The sequence below is a fragment of the Lissotriton vulgaris genome, chromosome 3_1 (assembly GCF_964263255.1).
Source record: "Lissotriton vulgaris chromosome 3_1, aLisVul1.2, whole genome shotgun sequence".
Taxonomy (NCBI): Eukaryota; Metazoa; Chordata; class Amphibia; order Caudata; family Salamandridae; genus Lissotriton; species Lissotriton vulgaris.
The window spans coordinates 1,315,158,573-1,315,180,276 of NC_141689.1; the positions used below are offsets into that span (position 1 = coordinate 1,315,158,573).

Genomic DNA, 21,704 nt, shown 5'->3' on the forward strand with positions numbered 1-21,704 from the left:
ATGTTATTCTGAATTTGTTAAGCGCACGGGCACCCAGTGGTTTCATGGCGTGGTGGTGAGGAAGAATGACAGAACAGTTAACCTATCCCGAAGCTTGCTTGAATAGCCAGGTCTTCAGTGCACCCCGGAACTCCATGAGATTGGTACATCTCCTGAGCGGCAAGGGGAAAGAGTTCCAAACCTTTGGTGCAAGGTGAGCAAATCGGCACCCTCCAAGGCGCTTCCGTTTAAAGGAGGGTAGAGTGAGAAGGGACTGATGAGCAGAGCGGAGATTGCGGGTCGGCTCATGTTTGATTATTAGGCTGTTGATGTACATGGGACTTTTCCCGTGAAGAGCCTTAAAGGCCAAGCATCCCACTTTGAATATTACCCGTAGGGCTATGGGTAGCCAGTGAAGAGCGGCCAGCAATGGTTTCGCCGAGCTCCTGCCTCGGCTCTTGAAGATTAGTCTGGCCGCTTGGTTTTGCACAATTTGCAAGCGTTTAGACAGGAACAGGGGGAGGCCTAAATAGATAGAGTTTGAGAAGTCTAATCGGGAAAGGACCAAGGCGAGAACCACCTGAATGAGGGCATAGTGAGTGAGTAGATGGGCAATTTTTCTGATTTTGTGTAACTGAAGGAAGCTGGACGAGATCACCGCTCCCACCTGACTTTTCCGAGATAGATCGGAGTTGATGGTGATCCCGAGGCTTTTCACCGAGAGAGAGGGGGAAGGAGGGGATCCCATTGTTGACGGCCAGAAATGAGGGCCCCAGCTGATCGAGCTTTTACCCGGGAGTACCAAGTCGGTCTTCCCGGGGTTAAGTTTTAAGTGGTTCAACTCCATCCACCGTTGAATATGCAGCATGGTAGCCGCATACCACTACAACTTGACACCCAGGCTTCTTGATGCAAAGACGGTGTTTTGTGAACAGAACATTTTTCTTTATTGATGCCTTTTAACCCTTCAGGGTTGAGATCAGTGAAAAACAAAGATAAAAATATATAAAAGGTTTGTCCCATGCTAGATACATGTTCACAGGTCAATAAAACCAAAGGCAATAGTTTATCACTGCTAGGAGGCATGCTAGAATTCAATATTAATGTACAATACTGAAAACACAATATTTCAAATTAATCAAACAATTACAACATCACAAATTATTATTATAAGGTCTTATATAGTGCATAGCTACCCAAAAGGGTTTCCCAGCACTAGACAGAGGTAGGTCACTAGCCAGAAAGAACCAGATGAACAGCAATGTTTTAAGACTTTTACGTGAGGTGGTCAAAGATTGACAGCTTCTCGGAGAATAGGGCAGCGTGTTTCAGATCAGAAAATGAATAACTGTTCTAGCCAGCTTTTTTAACCCTGGGGTTCTTACAGAGGTTTCGGTTGCTAGACCGAAGAGAGTGACTGGGACAGTAGGATTTCAGTAACTGTTGCAGACTAGAATATCCACAGATTAGTGGTGTTCAAAGGAGTTCCACATGTGGGTGAAAGTTGAGGGTGTTCTTTAGAACCTAGATCCATGCAAGAATATGGGGGTTCCAATATGATAAATGTACAATTAGTTTAAATGGAATTCAAGTACATAGTGGGTATGCTGAAAATCTGGCATGGATCTGGGCCTCTTAGACCTACTTTGGAACACAAGATTTAATACTGTATTTTTGCAGCGCTGAATATATGTAGACAGCCCTGCCAGATATTATCCAAAAGCACCCCAAGAAAAGAATGGACCCCGTGAAAAGGATGGAGTGTAGCTATGAGAAAAGACTTTTACTATCGTTATTGAAATGGGTGCCTCTCCAACGCACTTAGCTGCTTAGCACAGAATGTGCATAAAGGTATTTCAATAGCAGAATACACAGACTGTGTTTTAAGAGTTTTGTCAGACAATGTACTTTATCCCAATACTGGAAATATGAAATTAGTCCATGCCCGAGTCTTTAACCCCAGTCCGTTAAAAGCCTCGGTCACAAGAGAAAGTGCAGAAATCAGAAGAACAAAAGCAATGTGCAGAATGAACTGAGGGATACAAGAAAAAAATGCCAGAGTTTAGATCACGTGTAAGAGGCAAAATACAGGCAGGTTCAAGAGTTGAGGTAAGAAGATAAAAGGCACGGAACCAAGATAGTGCTCATTCATTCTCTCTCTGGAAGAAGATCATTCAGTTTAGACAAGCACGTAAGACAGCAAGCCAATACATTACCCATGTACGTGAGCCTTAAAAGCAATGGCAAAAATTAAATGGGTCTTCAAAGTGTCAAATGTTAAGAAGCATGGTAGAATAGATTAAAAATGTCATCATCATCATCATCTTTAAAGACGTGCTGGTGATTGGCCAAACGATCATGGCATCCCACGTTCTTGAGCTTCATCACATTGTCATTTCACTTTCATATACTGGAGCCAAAGCAGCAACACGGTTCTTATAGTGCTCCTGTATGGAAGCAAGTGTACCCCGATTTTATTGCAAGACATTTACTGATTGGAAACTGTCCTCTTTTCCAGGTGATCTACCCCAACTTTGTCAGGGGCCTTCACTGGGTCTCCTAGTATAACCTTTGTCTGATTTGCTTGGGCGATTACCGAAAGGAAATCTTTGTTTTGCTGACAGAAACCTGAAAAATTGAAATGAAAGTTTTGGCAATTTAACATCACTTGCAAATAAGCGATAACATCTTCATAGCTAATGACATCTGGTTAGACCTGCCAGTACTTTATGTCTATTCCCATGCTTGAAACAACTCCATACTTTTTTTTATCAATACAGGTTTGTATTTATTGTAAAGGTTGAGCAAGTAATGCAAGCCCACCAGCTACCATCCATGCAATTCAGCTTCAGTTCCCAACTGCCTAATCCCCCCAAATTCTTGAGCTAGAACACATGCATGCTTCCGAATGTCAGAACGGCAGCATAAGAACATTCTACATAACTTGTTACCATGTAAAGCAACGCACATGAGAAAGAAGAGCACACGAGAATACAAATCATAACAGGTAATGTAAATAAAGAGGAGGAGTACATGTATGATGATACACCCTCTTCCTTCCTACGAAATATCAATAAAACAATATAATTGGAAATAGAAACAACATTATGTAGAAAATAATAAACATACATCTTTACATATCAAATTCCTCCAAATATCCTGGTTTCTGGGACACATGACCACACCTAGTAGTGATCTCATTATTGTTCTAACGATGGTTCAGAGATATAGCTTGCTGATTGAGCCTAGAGCATGCAGTCACATCAGAAAAACATAGAGAAAGATTAGCACCACACGTTTCAAGTTTAGATGGACTGGTATTTGGTTCCTCCTGTGGTCAGCGCATTACAGAATCCTTATGCCGAGGAAGGTAAAAAGGAATACATAATTCGGTACACTGCATTTTCTCATCATGCCATTTTTGTGATAATCGTCAAATGGAATAACATTTCGCTTTGCCCACCATTGTAAGAGCAAGTTTGATCATCTTTTTTATTTTTTATTTATAGATTTGCATCATGCAGTAATATGAACGAGTACAGGGCAGCACCTAATTGCAGCAAAACAGGAGTATGTTAACAGGCTAGTACTTTCAAAGTTGACAGCAGGCATTTATGCATTGTAAAATTTTGGCAGTATACATCTTGATCCAAGTTCCTTATCCCAGCCTACATGTATTGAATTTACCCAAGGGTGCGTGCGCACTTCAATATGTCAGGTCGCCTACGGGGCTCAATCCTAGTGTCTTGGTGTGGTAAAGTATTTTGGATGTGTTACACTTCTCTCCAAGGGCTCAGAGGGAAAGTCAAGGTCAGGAGACAGGCGACAATGGGCCTAGGGTAGTAGTTGAGGTAGTTGTTGCTGCGCGGGCCCCAGCCCATGTCACGAACAGGGTCCATATGTCCTTGGGCCGTGAGGCCTTGGGCATTAGGTCCCAATATGCCGTCAGCATCTCCTGACAATATGTGATATCATGTACCCAGGTGTCGGCTTTGGGTGCCTGGATGAACCCTAAAGTATTGCAATGCGACGTTTGGCCAGAAGTAGCATTAAGGCCGATAGTAAACAACTCCATACTCAATCTCAAGCTGCCTCTATCTATGCTCTAACCTTTTACAAACGCTCCCTGCATTTGTGCAAGCCTTCTTGAAATGTCCTTATTGTGCCGCTCCAGCTACTAGCTATTTAGAAGGCAACTGACAGCAAAACTAGTGGTTACATCTCAATGTCCACTGTCGTTGTTAATTTGAAAGAACAACTACACCTTTTGAATTCATATGCAAATTATATGCAGATTATTTAGGCAATTTTAGGTTAAACAGGTAGAGGGCAAAGGAAGACCTAAAACAAGTTTATTCTCATAGGTTCAGAGTGAATTTTACTTACTCGCCACGCACAAGCAGCTCTACCAATCCACATAAAACATACACATAGTAGGTCCACAGTCGCTGAAGTACCCTTAGGTGAAATGATTCTAAAAGGTACAATTTACTTCCGTGCTCATTGCTAATGGAAATGAGGGCTTTGGTAACCATGAACCAATAAATCTATGAATTAAGGGTGAAATTAATAAGGGTGGTCAGGCACACACTTAAGATGTAAAGTATCAGATGGCCATCTGGTTTTTTTCATGATTGACTTTGAGAAGCAATTTTCTGGTCCAGCCAACTCAGAAACTGCGAATCGCTATAGTTTAATCAGTTTTTAGTAGTTCACCCAAAAAACTATTTCAGATTTCCTTGGTAAAGTTTGAATATAGGGTTGTAAAGCTGTAACCTTCATGTTGCACACACATTTCTACAGCAGGTGCAGTAACCACTTAAGTACATAATCGTGTCCTGTGTAAATGAATCTTTTCCTATCCAGACATTAAATATGGTATGCCAAACCCAGCTGAGTCCACAAAGTAATTTAGGAAACAAAATTTTCAATGGCAGTTGCATATTGCTCCAGAGTGGAAAAGGTAAGTGATAACAAAAAAATATAAGGTATTAAAGGAGAAATTACTTACCTTTCATAACGCTCCTATTAGTGAATATTCTAACTGCAGATTTCTCTCCTTGACAATATCCCCAAGGGCCAGACCGGAATCGGGAAATTCAAAGCAGTGCTACTGCACACCAGCAAGTGGGCCGTGCAACTACGCATCCGGAGCAGAGCCGCATATAAGTGCCACCCATGTACATTAACATAAGTTTCTTTCAGGAACTCTTCTGTGCACTAAGATGGGGCTAACTGAACTAGCCAGTGTACAGATTCCTAGAATGGTATATTATTAGATCGAAGCGACCATGATGCACAATGGGGAGGGTGGTTAGAGATCTGTGGTTAGGTAGATTATCTACCATAAATACTTTATCAAAGTTCAGTATCTTGTTCTTCTGATGGATACTTCTAAGAGCAGATTCTCTACCTTTTGAATGAATAACAAAGAAGTACCTCCTAAGGAGGTAGATTTGTTGAATGGCTCATACTGAAAGGTACTGCAGAATCGAGTTAGCAAAATGCCCACCTCTACTGACCTGTCGAGGCAGTAATGCTTCGTGAACATATGCACTGACCCCCACAGAGTTGCCTGACAGATAGTCATGACAATCATGCCTCCAAGGTTGTAAACAGATTTTTAACGAACATTTTCCGATGTTAAACACATGTATTTTTAATTCTTCAACATACTCAAAAAACGTAATAGAATAACTCTTAAAGAAACTCATTCATTGATATATGAAATCAAATTCAATAAACAGATACTTTTTGAAAACGTGTGAAGATTGTTAACCAAATTAAAGCAACCGAATGCATTTCGGGTTCTATTGAACCCTTCCTAAGGGGTTATAATAAAGTTTCAAAATTTCAAATTCAAAATCCTCCGGAATGGTTCAGTTAACGTATCTACAACAGAAATACATAGTATCCAAAATTAGATGAATGTAATGTATGTTACATTTAGTAATTACCGACACCTTCACCCTCAGCGTTTGCATTCTCCTAAATATCAAGGTATGTGTAAGGACAGTAAAAAAGGCCAGAGAATCAAAGAACCAAAAGAAATGATAGAATCCATGCTGTGAAATTAAAATGTCATCAGAATGGAGTGAACATGAATAGATCCTAACCCTTAGTGAATTGTCCCTATAAAGTGGTGTCCTTAAGGGTTAAGTGTCAAAAGAAATTATTTTTAAAGACAGTGAAATAACCGTGCTCTGACTATAGTGCGACATGCTTAGAACCAAGAACTATAACGCTGAGTACCTTAGCGTCTTCACTACAATGGAGTGGTTGAAAGGAACCATCAGTTATATATTAGAATAGATCTGTAAACGAGACAAATGATATATGCCATTGTGAATCTGCTTACCATTAACATCAGTGCCTGATTAAACAACCAACCTACCATCCTTGTATTGCGGGATAGAACCAACGAGATTCAATTCTACTCAAATGTAGGCGTCCTGAATCCAAATCTATGCAAAAAAAATTACAAAGCACCCAGTGTAAAGAACAATTTTTAATCAGGCTTACTTCCAGACTCAACATCGCGACCCAGTTTCCCTCTTGCCCGAGTCGACAAAACTATGTGTTCTCAGTGCTACTGAATTCCGTTTGAAAAGCTTCACTCGTGGTAAAAGTACACCTAAAGAAATAGATGTAACTGTCAGGTACATGTCTATTATAAACGCTACAAGCCCGAAAGAAACACCGCTGTTACTTAAGCGTCCCATACCTGTGGGGAAATCTAATGTCCAGTCATTCGATATCTGTCTCCAGAGTTAGACGACTCGCAAACAACACGCGTCCTCAGTGTTAATACGAAAGCGTGCGCCCGAGCATAAACATGAAAAGTGGACTATTGTCAACAGCAACCTGTTCCAACATGGCGATCCGAAACCGGGTAAATTATATTGCCAGTACAGGGTTCAAGACTACCCTAAAAATCTTCTAAATGAGTGAAAAACAACGTAATAGTGTTAAATAATAAGGTGATGAAAAAGAAATAAAAGTGCATTTAAAAACTTTTGCTGAAGTGACACAATAACCTGATATAGCGAAAGAATGCAATATTACCCCTTACACTCTATTAATCAAGATGAATGTTACAGGAAACATAAAAGTTCATAATGGTCATTCAGACCCCCCGGGATTATGGTCCCCAGTTTTTTTATCCACTCTGTCTCTTTGGGGGCTAGTGTGGTGTTGATGTCCATGCCTGAATGTGGTGTAATGTGTTCTAAGATGGTGAAACGTAGTTGAGGGATAGTATGTGTGGCATTAACCCAATGGGCTGCTAGTGATGAGTTCATGTTTTTATTCCAAATGCGACTTTTATGTTCTATGATCCTTGTTTTGATTTTTCTACTGGTCCTGCAGATGTAGGATAAGCCGCACGGGCACTTGATTGCGTGAATAACATTCTCTGTTGTGCAATCGGATGTGTGTTTCAAAGATATAGGTTTTCCAGTCCTTGGATGTTGAAATTCCTTCCCTATGATGACATTTCCACACTGGCCACAGTTGTGGCATTTTCTCATGCCCTTAAATGTCTTAATGCGTTGTTTTATTTTGGGCTTTTTCAAAAGTTCTCGCAAGTTCTGAGCACGAGTGTGTGCGAACAAAGGTGGTTGCATGAAGATATTCCGAAAGTCAGGCTCATTTTCTATCAGTTCCCATCTTTTCCGAATTATGGACTTTATCTTAGGAGCCTGCGCTGATTGTTTTAAAACATACACCTCTCTTTTGGATGAAGATTTTGTTTGTTTTTTCAAAACGTCATCCCTTTTCTTGGTGGACACTGTCCTTTTTGCTTCATTCAATGTGAGTTCAGGATAACCTCTCTTCTTGTATTGTTTCATTTGTTCTTCAATCTCTTGTTGACATACATTATCATCTGAGGTAATTCTCTTGATCCTCATCAGTTGTGAAACCGGTAGATGTTGTTTCAAAGTTAGGGGATGAGCAGTTGAAAAATGCAAAGCACTGTTCACGTCAGTAGGTTTGCGATAAACTCTCGTTTCAAGACCTTTGTCTGTTTTAAGGATTTCAATGTCCAAGAAATGTATCCTGTTCGTGTCAATCTCTGATGTAAATTGTATTCTGTTGTTGTATGTGTTTAGTTCAACCAAACACCTCTCCAACTGCTGTTTAGATCCCTTCCAGATTACAAGGATATCATCAATGTATCGCATAAATAAAATAGTATGTTGTTGCCATTCAGGATGACTCAGTATAAACTGATGCTCTAAGTATGCCATATATGTATTTGCATATGCAGGTGCCCCCGGAAAACCCATTGAGGTACCTGTCCTCTGTACGTAACAATTGGTCCTGCCACTGGAAGTAGCTATGATAGAGGGCAAAATGTAAAAGTTCAAGTAAAAACACACACTTGTCACCAGGAAGATCCGAATCTAGTAATCTACATTCTGTTGCCTCTAGTCCTTCTCCATGGGCAATGGACGTATACAACGCTGTAGGAAGGTGGACTCCTGACTATGGTTACCCCAGATTTTTTGCCTTGTGTTTAGCTGGTTTTCGACTTAGTTGGCCTGGTTCCCTGCTAATCAAGGCCCCAGGCTGTCTGCTCCCTCCTTAAAATGGACTCCATGCACCCTAGGTGCATAACCCGATTGGTACTGGACACCTTGTCAACCCCTATATAGTGCACTAGAGGTGCCAAGGGCATAGGTGCATCCAAGGCCTACCAGGGGCTGCAGCATAGCTTTTGCCACCCCTGGCTGGTTCTTAACTTGACAAAACTGGCTGATCACTTAGCTGGGGCAAGTTGGTGTAATCACCTCTTGCTTAGATATAGTATACCTATATCTAAAACTATATCTGGACACATATAAACCTATAAGTCACTCCTATGGCAGGCCTTAACAATCCTGGAGGCAGAGTGCTTGGTTTTATGTGAGATGGTGCTCTCGCATGAGCTGAGCCCGTCTGCAGCTGTCGGGACCAACTCCCTTAGCTGTTCTGGGATAATGCCATACCATATACTATTAAGTGCATTATAATCCATTGCGGTTATATGCTAACTTTGGTTGGGCTTTATCAAAACATGTCGTGTAAGGTGTCATACGATTTGGAATACTATCCCCTCGACAGTCCTGTCGACGGGGATAGCATTCCACCCCTCTAGAGGGAGAAGACATGTTACTTTGCTAAAACGCGGTTGATTTTAAAAGAGCCTCAGCATCACAAAATGGACGCTTCTGCCACAGACTCGAGTCTGACCTCCTGCTGCTGACCGAAACTCAGCCGAGGAAGCCTGGACAAAGGCTTTCCTGTCACAGGGAGGTGTCACACCACCCCAGACAGGAGAGTGGATTGTAGCAAGGAGGTTTGAAAGAAACCAGACAGTGCCTGGGGCGCACAAGGCTTCCCCTTGCATAATCCGGGCAAACCGGTTCTGGAGCACACTAGCCCCAGTCCCAGCGCGACCCTGGAAAAAAAGGGAAAGGGGTGTAACCACCCCCTTCCTGGGTCCCACCAATAGGAGGGGACCTAGCAGGTAATCCAGCCCCCTAGATTGGTATAAGAATGAGAGCAGTGCCAAAGCACTCAGATTATCCTGACTGAAACTTATGAAACGAAACTCTGGACCCTTCGACATCCTACTCGACGTAGAAGACTGAAGAATCTCCCTTGTGGTCAAGGAGTGACCACCCTGTGCAAACAGGCACCATCCAGCACCTCGACGTTTGCTTTGTTGCAGTTCCCGCCGGAACTCGAGCGACAGAGTTCGACAAGATCAAGCGTGCCTGCCTTCTAACAGCCCAATCCACAGTCCCTGCAGAGCTGAGACCCGTGGAGGCGACCTGAAGCGTGGGGCCAGCCATCTTGGAAAGACCACGAGACGCTGACCGTGCAGCCCATAAGTGACCCTCGAAACTGTGCATTGGGGTTTGAGAAGCCCTAGCCCTGAGCCTCTCTTGCACCGAAGCTCACCCCTCCAAACTCACCGAGTGCTGCGTGGGGCCCTTCTGCATCTTTTAAGTCAACGCGTTGTCCCGGTCACTTGCCCGTTGGCTTGTAGCCCCTGTTCCGACGAACCTTGAAAACTAACTTGTGAATCTGGTTGCTCCAGACTTGCACTCGCTCCCCTGAAAAGGAGCGCTCGCTCTGACCCTCCTGGTCCGAGTGCAACGCCATCTTCGAATCCTGCGTGGGTTGCCCTTGCCAAGGGTTGTTTGCTCCAATCCGGAAGCCGACACCGCCGGCAGCGAGAGCCTGCGTGGGACAGCTCGTGATCCACTCCTGGACATCCTCGGTGCCCCAGAGTCCACGTGGCAGCGGAGAGAAGCGACTCGTCAGCGACCTGAAAGTGCCCGACATTGCCTGGTTCCTTCTGGTTCCACCCTGGTCACTGCTGAGTGACCCAGACTCTGTCCCCTCTGCTTTCAGATCATCTTTAACTTCGATCCACCCTTGGATGACACCGGACACTTCTCGTCTTGAGGCCTGCAGCATCTTCAGCTCCAAGCACCAGCAACCTGCGTGACAAAACCCGACACTACTTCGCACCTGTGCACCCGCTTCCTGTGGGTGAGGTAACTCAGCAACGCCGGTGTTCCCACACTAGTAAACACCTCAAGTGTATGTGTCTTAAGTTTCGTCCTTCTAGGTTGAGCGGAAGTATTCTTAAACTATAACTTTATAACTTTTACGCACCATTGACATTGCATTGGTGCATGTGTGTGCTTTAAGCGCTGCACCCGAATCCCGCGGGCTTTTCCCGACTTCAGCATTGCTAGTCCCGACTGCTCCCAGCGATTCTCTAGGCCCTAGGCCTAACCACTGTTCGATTGGTATCTCTTATACCACTTTTTTAATATATGGTTTGCGTGGCCCCTGGGCCTCATCCATAATTGTGCAACTTTCATATGTTTAACTGTGCTTTTGTTTAAACGCTTGTGCCTCTGCACTCATAAAGAGTACAGAGGATTATTCTAGTAAGAAATACATATATTTTTATAATATATACTTGTGTGGTGTTCTTTCATTTGATATTACAGGATTGTGATTGGTAAAACAGCTTGCTTAACGTGACCTCTTGAGTTAAGCCTTTAAGGCTGCTTAGTCCATGCTACCATTAGGATAGCTTGTCTATAAGGTTGACTTACAACCAGACACCATAAGGGATTGTTTGGACTGATACAAGGTGGTTCCAGAATTGGAAACATCATATATCAGGCCAACTTCTCACATTGGTGTGCAGCGGTGCGGATTTGAGCTTGCTGTTGTTTTACCATTGCAATCTTTTTATCAAATTGAAAGATCACATCAAGTACCTTAGGTACATATAAACAAAAGCTTAGCATATTTAAGTTCTTATGAACTTAGTAGTTGTAGATCAAAGGGATTAGCACACCCTGCCTACAACTCACTAGCAAGGTACAGTAGGAAAACACTTAGTGTAGGTAAGTGCACCACTTGCACCTCACTAGCAGTCATGTCTGGCACAGGTGAAGCTTCCAGCTCTCTACCTGCGGTGGTTGACCTTACCAAGGCACCCTCCAGCTATGACAAACTTGGCCATAAAGACTTGAGTGCCTTATGCATTGCAAGAGGGCTAAAAAGGGGTCACACCCCCACCATTCCTTCCCTGATAGCCATCCTGGAAAAGGATGACTTAGATAAGGCGAGTACAGTTCCCTTAGATGCAGGAGATGGAGTGAACCCCCCTGAGATTGAGAACCCCCCCAGAAATAGAGGAGGAACCTGAATCAGAAGAAGATGAAGATTCAGATCAAGATCAGAGGACCAACCAGGTACTAGTGGGGAGGCTTAACCAAACCAACTTGGACTTACATAGGAATGGAGAGGGCGAGCACCTCCCCAGATCCTATAGTATAATTCCCTCAGGTAATAGAAGGGTGAGATCCTCCTCAAGGGATTCTCATATTTCTAGTGCCTCAAGGGAATCTCAAAGGGGAATGACTTCCCCCTCAGAGGAAAGAGCATAGGGCCAGGATGAGAGCTGTCCAACTCCAGATAGAGAGGGAAGAGATAGCTCTGGCCCAAGCTAAACTTGCTTTAGCAAGAGAACAAAAGTTGTGTGGATTAGATTCCACTGGTGGCACCAATATTCCTAAAGGGAAAGACAGGTCCTATGATACTAGAAACCTGACAAAGATTGTGCTCCCCTACAAGGAAGGGGATGCCATCTACAAATGGATGACTGCTCTGGAGAGAGCCTGCATGGTACAGCAGGTTCCGCAAGAACAGTGGGCTGCAATTTTATGGCACTCCTTTTCTGAGAAAGGGAGAGATAAGCTCCTCACAGTTAGACCTGAGGATGCTAAAAATTACAATGTCCTGAAGAGTGCTCTAATAGATGGGGTTGGCCTAACCACTGAAAAATAGAGGTTAAAGTTCAGAGATACCCAGAAGACACAGACACAGGACTGGACTAATTTTGTAGATTGTGCTACTAAGGCTCTGGAAGGTTGGCTACATGGCAGCAAAGTACATGACTTTACAGGATTGTATAATTTGATTATGAGGGAGCAGATCCTAAGTAATTGTCAGAACCAGCTTTTACACCAGTACCTGGTGGACTCAGACATGACCTCTCCACAAGAATTGGGTAAGAGGGCAGACAAATGGGTCAGAACCAGGATTAGGCCTAAGAATCAAGGCAATGATCAGAAGAAGGAGTCTACCAAACCTCAAGATAAGGGTGGGGATAAATCTAAAGAAAAGACTTCCCCAGGGCCCCAAAACTCCAAAGATGGGGGTGGGTCCCAAGGCACTTCATCTACCCAGAAAAAGCCATACTGCCATGTCTGTAAACAGGCCATTGGAAATCAGACAGTTGTTGTCCAAAGAATGGCAATAAAGAAAATATTCCTCCAAAACCAGCTCCAACACCTCCTGTCACTATTAGCAGTGGTCCCCCAGGTGGTGGGAGCGCCCCCAAGAATTTGGGTGGGTTTACTTTTGGAGCACAGGTGGGCTCTGGCCTATCCAGGTCCTCTACCACAGATACTCTTGTCTATGAGAATGGCATGGGGCTTGCCAATTTCACTGCTTGCCCAAATACTCTAAGCAAGTACAGACAGGAGCCCCTCATCAATGGTTTGAAAGTTGAGGCCTTTAGAGGCACAGGGGCTAGCATCACCATGGTGGCTGAATGTCTAGTCCCCTCAAAGGATTCAGAAAAGGGGGTGGTGATGAACAGAGTGTCTGAATTAAGCAGATCACTCTTACCCAGTCCAAAGATCAGGGCTTGATCCATCACCGTTATTTATCTCACTGCACCATCCCAGCTCAGAACCTGGCTATATGCAAATCAGTCTGTCCCTGGCCCAGTGCATCATGGGAACAGGGCAGACTAAACCACCAAGCCAATTCTTCACCAGAAAGGAGACAAGCTACTGGGGACCGGTTTCTGGCATTTCAGCCGTCTTCGGCCCGGCTTGCTTGAATCCTGATGGTGCAGTGAGAAAGGGACTCATGTCTGAGTATACCCTGCCACACCTATAGTGGCCAAAAACGATTCAGAAAAGGGGGTGGTGATGAACAGAGTGTCTGAATTAAGCAGACCACTCTTACCCAGTCCAAAGATCAGGGCTTGATCCATCACCGTTATTTATCTCACTGCACCATCCCAGCTCAGAACCTGGCTATATGCAAATCAGTCTGTCCCTGGCCCAGTGCATCATGGGAACAGGGCAGACTAAACTACCAAGCCAATTCTTCACCAGAAAGGAGACAAGCTACCGGGGACCGGTTTCTGGCATTTCAGCCGTCTTCGGCCCGGCTTGCTTGAAACCTGATGGTGCAGTGAGAAAGGGACTCATGTCTGAGTATACCCTGCCACACCTATAGTGGCCAAAAACGATTCAGAAAAGGGGGTGGTGATGAACAGAGTGTCTGAATTAAGCAGACCACTCTTACCCAGTCCAAAGATCAGGGCTTGATCCATCACCGTTATTTATCTCACTGCACCATCCCAGCTCAGAACCTGGCTATATGCAAATCAGTCTGTCCCTGGCCCAGTGCATCATGGGAACAGGGCAGACTAAACTACCAAGCCAATTCTTCACCAGAAAGGAGACAAGCTACCGGGGACCGGTTTCTGGCATTTCAGCCGTCTTCGCGCCGGCTTGCTTGAATCCTGATGGTGCAGTGAGAAAGGGACTCATGTCTGAGTATACCCTGCCACACCTATAGTGGCCAAAAACGATTCAGAAAAGGGGGTGGTGATGAACAGTGTCTGAATTAGGCAGACCACTCTTACCCAGTCCAAAGATCAGGGCTTGATCCATCACCGTTATTTATCTCACTGCACCATCCCAGCTCAGAACCTGGCTATATGCAAATCAGTCTGTCCCTGGCCCAGTGCATCATGGGAACAGGGCAGACTAAACTACCAAGCCAATTCTTCACCAGAAAGGAGACAAGCTACCGGGGACCGGTTTCTGGCATTTCAGCCGTCTTCGCGCCGGCTTGCTTGAATCCTGATGGTGCAGTGAGAAAGGGACTCATGTCTGAGTATACCCTGCCACACCTATAGTGGCCAAAAACGATTAAGAAAAAGGGGGTGGTGATGAACAGAGTGTCTGAATTAAGCAGACCACTCTTACCCAGTCCAAAGATCAGGGCTTGATCCATCACCGTTATTTATCTTACTGCACCATCCCAGCTCAGAACCTGGCTATATGCAAATCAGTCTGTCCCTGGCCCAGTGCATCATGGGAACAGGGCAGACTAAACTACCAAGCCAATTCTTCACCAGAAAGGAGACTAGCTACCGGGGACCGGTTTCTGGCAGTTCAGCCGTCTTCGGCCCGGCTTGCTTGAATCCTGATGGTGCAATGATTCTGAATCGACACTCTGTTCATCACCACCCCCTTTTCTGAATCGACACTCTGTTCATCACCACCCCCTTTTCTGAATCGACACTCTGTTCATCACCACCCCCTTTTCTGAATCTATGGTGGGGTGAGCTAAAAAACGGTGATGGATCAAGCCCTGATCCTTGGACTGGGTTAAAGTGGTCTGCTTAATTCAGACACTCTGTTCATCACCACCCCCTTTTCTGAATCATTTTTGTCCACCATAAGCGTGGAAGGGTATACTCAGATGTGAGTCCCTAGCTCATTGCACCATCAGGATTCAAGCAAGCCGGGCCGAAGACGGCTGAAATGCCAGAAACCGGTCCCCGGTAGCTTGTTTCCTTCCCAGTATAAGAATTGGCTTGGTAGTTTGGTCTGCCCTGTTCCCATGATGCACTGGGCCAGGGTCAGACTAATTTGCATATAGCCAAGTTCTGAGCTGGGATGGTGCAGTGAGCTAAAAAATGGTGATGGATCAAGCCCTGATCCTTGGACTGGGTAAGAGTGGTCTGCCTAATTCAGACACTCTGTTCATCACCACCCCCTTTTCTGAATCATTTTTGTCCACCATAAGCGTGGAAGGGTATACTCAGATGTGAGTCCCTAGCTCATTGCACCATCAGGATTAGAGCAAGCCGGGCCGAAGACGGCTGAAATGCCAGAAACCGGTCCCCGGTAGCTTGTTTCCTTCCCAGTATAAGAATTGGCTTGGTAGTTTGGTCTGCCCTGTTCCCATGATGCACTGGGCCAGGGTCAGACTAATTTGCATATAGCCAAGTTCTGAGCTGGGATGGTGCAGTGAGCTAAAAAACGGTGATGGATCAAGCCCTGATCCTTGGACTGGGTAAGAGTGGTCTGCTTAATTCAGACACTCTGTTCATCACCACCCCCTTTTCTGAATCATTTTTGTCCACCATAAGCGTGGAAGGGTATACTCAGATGTGAGTCCCTAGCTCATTGCACCATCAGGATTCAAGCAAGCCGGGCCGAAGACGGCTGAAATGCCAGAAACCGGTCCCCGGTAGCTTGTTTCCTTCCCAGTATAAGAATTGGCTTGGTAGTTTGGTCTGCCCTGTTCCCATGATGCACTGGGCCAGGGTCAGACTAATTTGCATATAGCCAAGTTCTGAGCTGGGATGGTGCAGTGAGCTAAAAAACGGTGATGGATCAAGCCCTGATCCTTGGACTGGGTAAGAGTGGTCTGCTTAATTCAGACACTCTGTTCATCACCACCCCCTTTTCTGAATCATTTTTGTCCACCATAAGCGTGGAAGGGTATACTCAGATGTGAGTCCCTAGCTCATTGCACCATCAGGATTCAAGCAAGCCGGGCCGAAGATGGCTGAAATGCCAGAAACCGGTCCCCGGTAGCTTGTTTCCTTCCCAGTATAAGAATTGGCTTGGTAGTTTGGTCTGCCCTGTTCCCATGATGCACTGGGCCAGGTTCAGACTAATTTGCATATAGCCAAGTTCTGAGCTGAGATGGTGCAGTGAGCTAAAAAACGGTGATGGATCAAGCCCTGATCCTTGGACTGGGTAAGAGTGGTCTGCTTAATTCAGACACTCTGTTCATCACCACCCCCTTTTCTGAATCATTTTTGTCCACCATAAGCGTGGAAGGGTATACTCAGATGTGAGTCCCTAGCTCATTGCACCATCAGGATTCAAGCAAGCCGGGCCGAAGACGGCTGAAATGCCAGAAACCGGTCCCCGGTAGCTTGTTTCCTTCCCAGTATAAGAATTGTTTTGGTAGTTTGGTCTGCCCTGTTCCCATGATGCACTGGGCCAGGTTCAGACTAATTTGCATATAGCCAAGTTCTGAGCTGGGATGGTGCAGTGAGCTAAAAAACGGTGATGGATCAAGCCCTGATCCTTGGACTGGGTAAGAGTGGTCTGCTTAATTCAGACACTCTGTTCATCACCACCCCCTTTTCTGAATCATTTTAGTCCCCTCAAGGCAACTTTTACCTGGTGCCACATACCAGGTGACAAACATTGATGGCATAGAAACAAATCATCCCATGGCAGTGGTAAGTCTCAGCTGGGGAGGTGTCATTGGCCCAAAGAGAGTGGCAGTGTCACCAAACTTGCCTGTAGACTGTCTACTAGGAAATGATTTGGAAATCTCACCCTGGGCTGAGGTTGAACAGGAAATCCATTCTAAAATGGTAAATGTCACTGGAAAGGTTAGTGGGGCTGTGATGGCTACAGCCCCAATCCAAGATGTCCTTCCTGAAAAAGTTGGCAGGGCTGAGCAACTCTCAGCCCCATCTTTAGCTAACTCCCTTCCTGAAAAGATTAGCAGGGCTGTCATGATAACAGCCCATACCCAAACTGAGTCTCCTCCTGAAAAGGTTGGTGGGGCTGTGATGGCCACAGCCCAAACTCAAACTGACACCTGTGTTGTGAAGGCTAGTCAACAACAACAGTCCTAGTTCTCGTGGCAATTTTCCATTGTGACATTGTAAAACATCTCTGGCCCACGTGCCTAGTCCAAGAGATTTCTTTAATCTTAAGGAAATCCTGTGATGCTTCAATGTATTGCCTTTTAAAACAACAACCTCTCTGATTGAAACAAACAGGACAGCACAAACAAAAAATGTGTGAAGAAGCGAGATGGCACCTCACGGGCGCACCACCAATGGGGCCCCTGATTGGTACTCACCAGGATGGCCCTGTTCTCATCATTGGTGCCATCAAGCTAAAACCAAAAAAACCAAAAAAACGTGTCTCGAACCTCAAAAGTAAAAAGACAGTGAATGGTGCAGTGGACACAACTTATATGTGACAAAACTAACAACATTTAACATATAAATCACTGTGCAACTGGGACTATAAACTTTACTTTCATTCCCTTCTTTGTTGCAAACCAATGAACACACATATACTAAAAAGGAAGAGAGTAAATACTACCTATCGATTTACTCTCTACTCACAGCCAACATGTTTCATTGCCTTGGTTTCTATCAGGCAATTTCTTCAGGGCAATATACTTTGAATGCCACTGCAAGAGACACTGAGGCTTGGGTGCCTGCATATAGTTTTGCCTCTCATACCAGTGAAGAAGGAATGCTAAAAAACGGAATCCAGCCCCCTTAGGTGAGCATGGTCCTTACTCCCCGTTCGAGAAAGTAACGGTAGAGCAGTAGCGGTAGGCGTCCTCTCAACCCTCGAGCGGCTCGAGGGTTGAGAGGACGCCTACCGCTACTGCTCTACCGTTACTTTCTCGAACGGGGAGTAAGGACCATGCTCACCTAAGGGGGCTGGATTCCGTTTTTTAGCATTCCTTCTTCACTGGTATGAGAGGCAAAACTATATGCAGGCACCCAAGCCTCAGTGTCTCTTGCAGTGGCATTCAAAGTATATTGCCCTGAAGAAATTGCCTGATAGAAACCAAGGCAATGAAACATGTTGGCTGTGAGTAGAGAGTAAATCGATAGGTAGTATTTACTCTCTTCCTTTTTAGTATATGTGTGTTCATTGGTTTGCAACAAAGAAGGGAATGAAAGTAAAGTTTATAGTCCCAGTTGCACAGTGATTTATATGTTAAATGTTGTTAGTTTTGTCACATATAAGTTGTGTCCACTGCACCATTCACTGTCTTTTTACTTTTGAGGTTCGAGACACGTTTTTTTGGTTTTTTTGGTTTTAGCTTGATGGCACCAATGATGAGAACAGGGCCATCCTGGTGAGTACCAATCAGGGGCCCCATTGGTGGTGCGCCCGTGAGGTGCCATCTCGCTTCTTCACACATTTTTTGTTTGTGCTGTCCTGTTTGTTTCAATCAGAGAGGTTGTTGTTTTAAAAGGCAATACATTGAAGCATCACAGGATTTCCTTAAGATTAAAGAAATCTCTTGGACTAGGCACGTGGGCCAGAGATGTTTTACAATGTCACAATGGAAAATTGCCACGAGAACTAGGACTGTTGTTGTTGACTAGCTTTCAGAGTGGAGGGCGTCCTAGTTCGGTTTGTCTTTCCCTCTAGACTCCCATTTTGTGTAGTACCTGTGTTGTGAAGCCTGAAATGATGGATCACTCCACACAAACAGAGAGCATGGAGGAGGAAGATAAATCTCCCCCTCACCAGACATTAGGACAGGATCAGCCTCCTCAGGGAACTGATCTTACCCCTGATGAAGGAACTGACCCAGAGGTTGTTAGGCCTGGCCTGACAGAGCCTCTGATGGCAGTGGACCCTTCTCAGGTGGGACCCAGTCTGGAACAGGTAACCTGCCCCTCTCTGCCTTGCCTTAGTCAGCCCAGGGATGCAGAGGACAAGAAGGACAGTGAGCCCCAAAGGGCCCCCTGTCAAATAAAGCACCCCATCAACAGATTAGGGGCACCAAAACTAGTAGCCCTAGTAAGGTGGAAACTTTAAAAACTCCTGGGGGAGCCCCCTTAAAAGTAGTTAGAGACCTCCCACAGATGGATTCTGTTGGGCACAGCCAAACCTGGGACCCAAAGGGCACAAACCTGAACTGTCCCTCCAGTAAGCCAAAACCAGGGACCCAGCCTCCAGCTTTAGGTAGCCAGAGGTTGACCCTGAGAGCACAGTGCAACTCAGTTGAAGAAAGAAAGGCACACATGGTGGAAGATAATTGGAGGAAGCTGAGCCCTAAATTAGTGGAGCCTCACTTCAATACTCTATATCAACACCAGCCTTTTACTTTGCATAAACACACCCAAGGTAGTGATTCCCTATGGTGGAGACCCTCTAATACCCCAAGGGTGAGGGATTGCTTAGTGGACCATGAGACAGGGGGTAACCATGCTAGTGCAGGTACTTCCTTATATGGCCACTCAGGCAATATAGGCTTACCTGGTCAAGGATAGCCTTATCTCCTTTCGTTTGGGGGGGGGGGGGTTATGTAGGAAGGTGGACTCCTGACTATGGTTACCCCAGATTTGCTGCCTTGTGTTTAGCTGGTTTTCGACTTAGTTGGCCTGGTTCCCTGCTAATAAGGGCCCCAGGCTCTCTGCTCCCTCCTTAAAATGGACTCCATGCACCCTAGGTGCATAACCTGATTGGTACTGGACACCTTGTCAACCCCTATATAGTGCACTAGAGGTGCCAAGGGCATAGGTGCATCCAAGGCCTACCAGGGGCTGCAGCATAGCTTTTGCCACCCCTGGCTGGTTCTTAAATTGACACAACTGGCTGATCACTCAGCTGGGGCAAGTTGGTGTAATCACCTCTTGCTTAGATATAGTATACCTATATCTAAACCTACATCTGGACACATATAAACCTATAAGTCACTCCTATGGCAGGCCTTAACAATCCTGGAGGCAGAGTGCTTGGTTTTATGTGAGATGGTGCTCTAGCATGAGCTGAGCCCGTCTGCAGCTGTCGGGACCAACTCCCTTAGCTGTTCCGGGATAATGCCATACCATATACTATTAAGTGCATTATAATCCATCGCGGTTATATGTTAACTTTGGTTTGGCTTTATCAAAACATGTCGTGTAAGGTGTCATACGATTTGGAATACTATCCCCTCGACAGGGATAGCATTCCACCCCTCTAGAGGGAGAAGACATGTTACTTTGCTAAAACGCGGTTGAGAGCCTCAGCATCACAAAATGGACGCTTCTGCCACAGACACGAGTCTGACCTCCTGCTGCTGACCGAAACTCAGCCGAGGAGGCCTGGACAAAGGCTTTCCTGTCACAGGGAGGTGTCACACCACCTCAGACAGGAGATAGTGGATTGTAGCAGGGAGGTTTGAAAGAAACCAGACAGTGCCTGGGGCGCACAAGGCTTCCCCTTGCATAATCCGGTCAAACCAGTTCTGGGGCACACCAGCCCCAGTCCCAGTCCCAGCGCGACGCTGGACAAAGGGAAAGGGGTGTAACCACCCCCTTCCTGAGTCCCACCATTAGGAGGGGACCTAGCAGGTAATCCAGCCCCCTAGATTGGTATTAGAATTGGAGCAGTGCCAAAGCACTCAGATTATCCTGACTGAAACTTATGAAACGAAACTCTGGACCCTTCGACATCCTACTCGACGTAGAAGACTGAAGAATCTCCCTTGTGGTCAAGGAGTGACCACCCTGTGCAAACAGGCACCATCCAGCACCTCGACGTTTGCTTTGTTGCAGTTCCCGCCGGAACTCGAGCGACAGAGTTCGACAAGACCAAGCGTGCCTGCCTTCTAACAGCCTGATCCACAGTCCCTGCAGAGCTGAGACCCGTGGAGGCGACCTGAAGTGTGGGGCCCGCCATCTTGGAAAGACCACGAGACGCTGACCGTGCAGCCCACGAGTGACCCTCGAAGCTGTGCATTGGGGTTTGAGAAGCCCCAGCCCTGAGCCTCTCTTGCACCGAAGCTCACCCCTCCACACTCACCGAGTGCTGCGTGGGGCCCATCTGCATCTTTTGGCTCAACGCGTTGGCCCGGTCACTTGCCCGTTGGCTTGTGGCCCCTGTGCCGACGAACCTTTAAAACTAACTTGTGAATCTGGTTGCTCCAGACTTGCACTCGCTCCCCTGAAAAGGAGCGCTCGCTCTGACTCTCCTGGTCCGAGTGCAACGCCATATTCAAATCCTGCGTGGGTTGCCCTTGCCAAGGGTTGTTTGCTCCAATCCGGAAGCCGACACTGCCGACAGCGAGAGCCTGCGTGGGACAGCTCGTGATCCACTCCTGGACATCCTCGGTGCCCCAGAGTCCACGTGGCAGCGGAGAGAAGCGACTCGTCAGCGACCTGAAAGCGCCTGACATTGCCTGGTTCCTTCTGGTTCCACCCTGGTCACTGCTGAGTGACCCAGACTCTGTCCCCTCTGCTTTCAGATCATCTTTAACTTCGATCCACCCTTGAATCACACCAGACACTTCTCGTCTCGACGCCTGCAGCATCTTCAGCTCCAAGCACCAGCAAC

General features: G+C 45.8%; 1 protein-coding gene across 2 annotated transcripts in view; it reads right to left on the reverse strand.

The window, feature by feature from the left end:
• Positions 1-902: 902 nt before the first annotated feature.
• The window catches only part of PAQR3 (progestin and adipoQ receptor family member 3), a 656,943-nt gene continuing 636,141 nt past the window's right edge, over positions 903-21,704 (reverse strand). For both annotated transcript variants that reach the window (XM_086961801.1, XM_086961798.1), the window contains one exon: positions 903-2,607. The gene's annotated coding sequence lies outside the window, so the exon portion shown is untranslated. The remainder of the gene's footprint in view (positions 2,608-21,704) is intronic.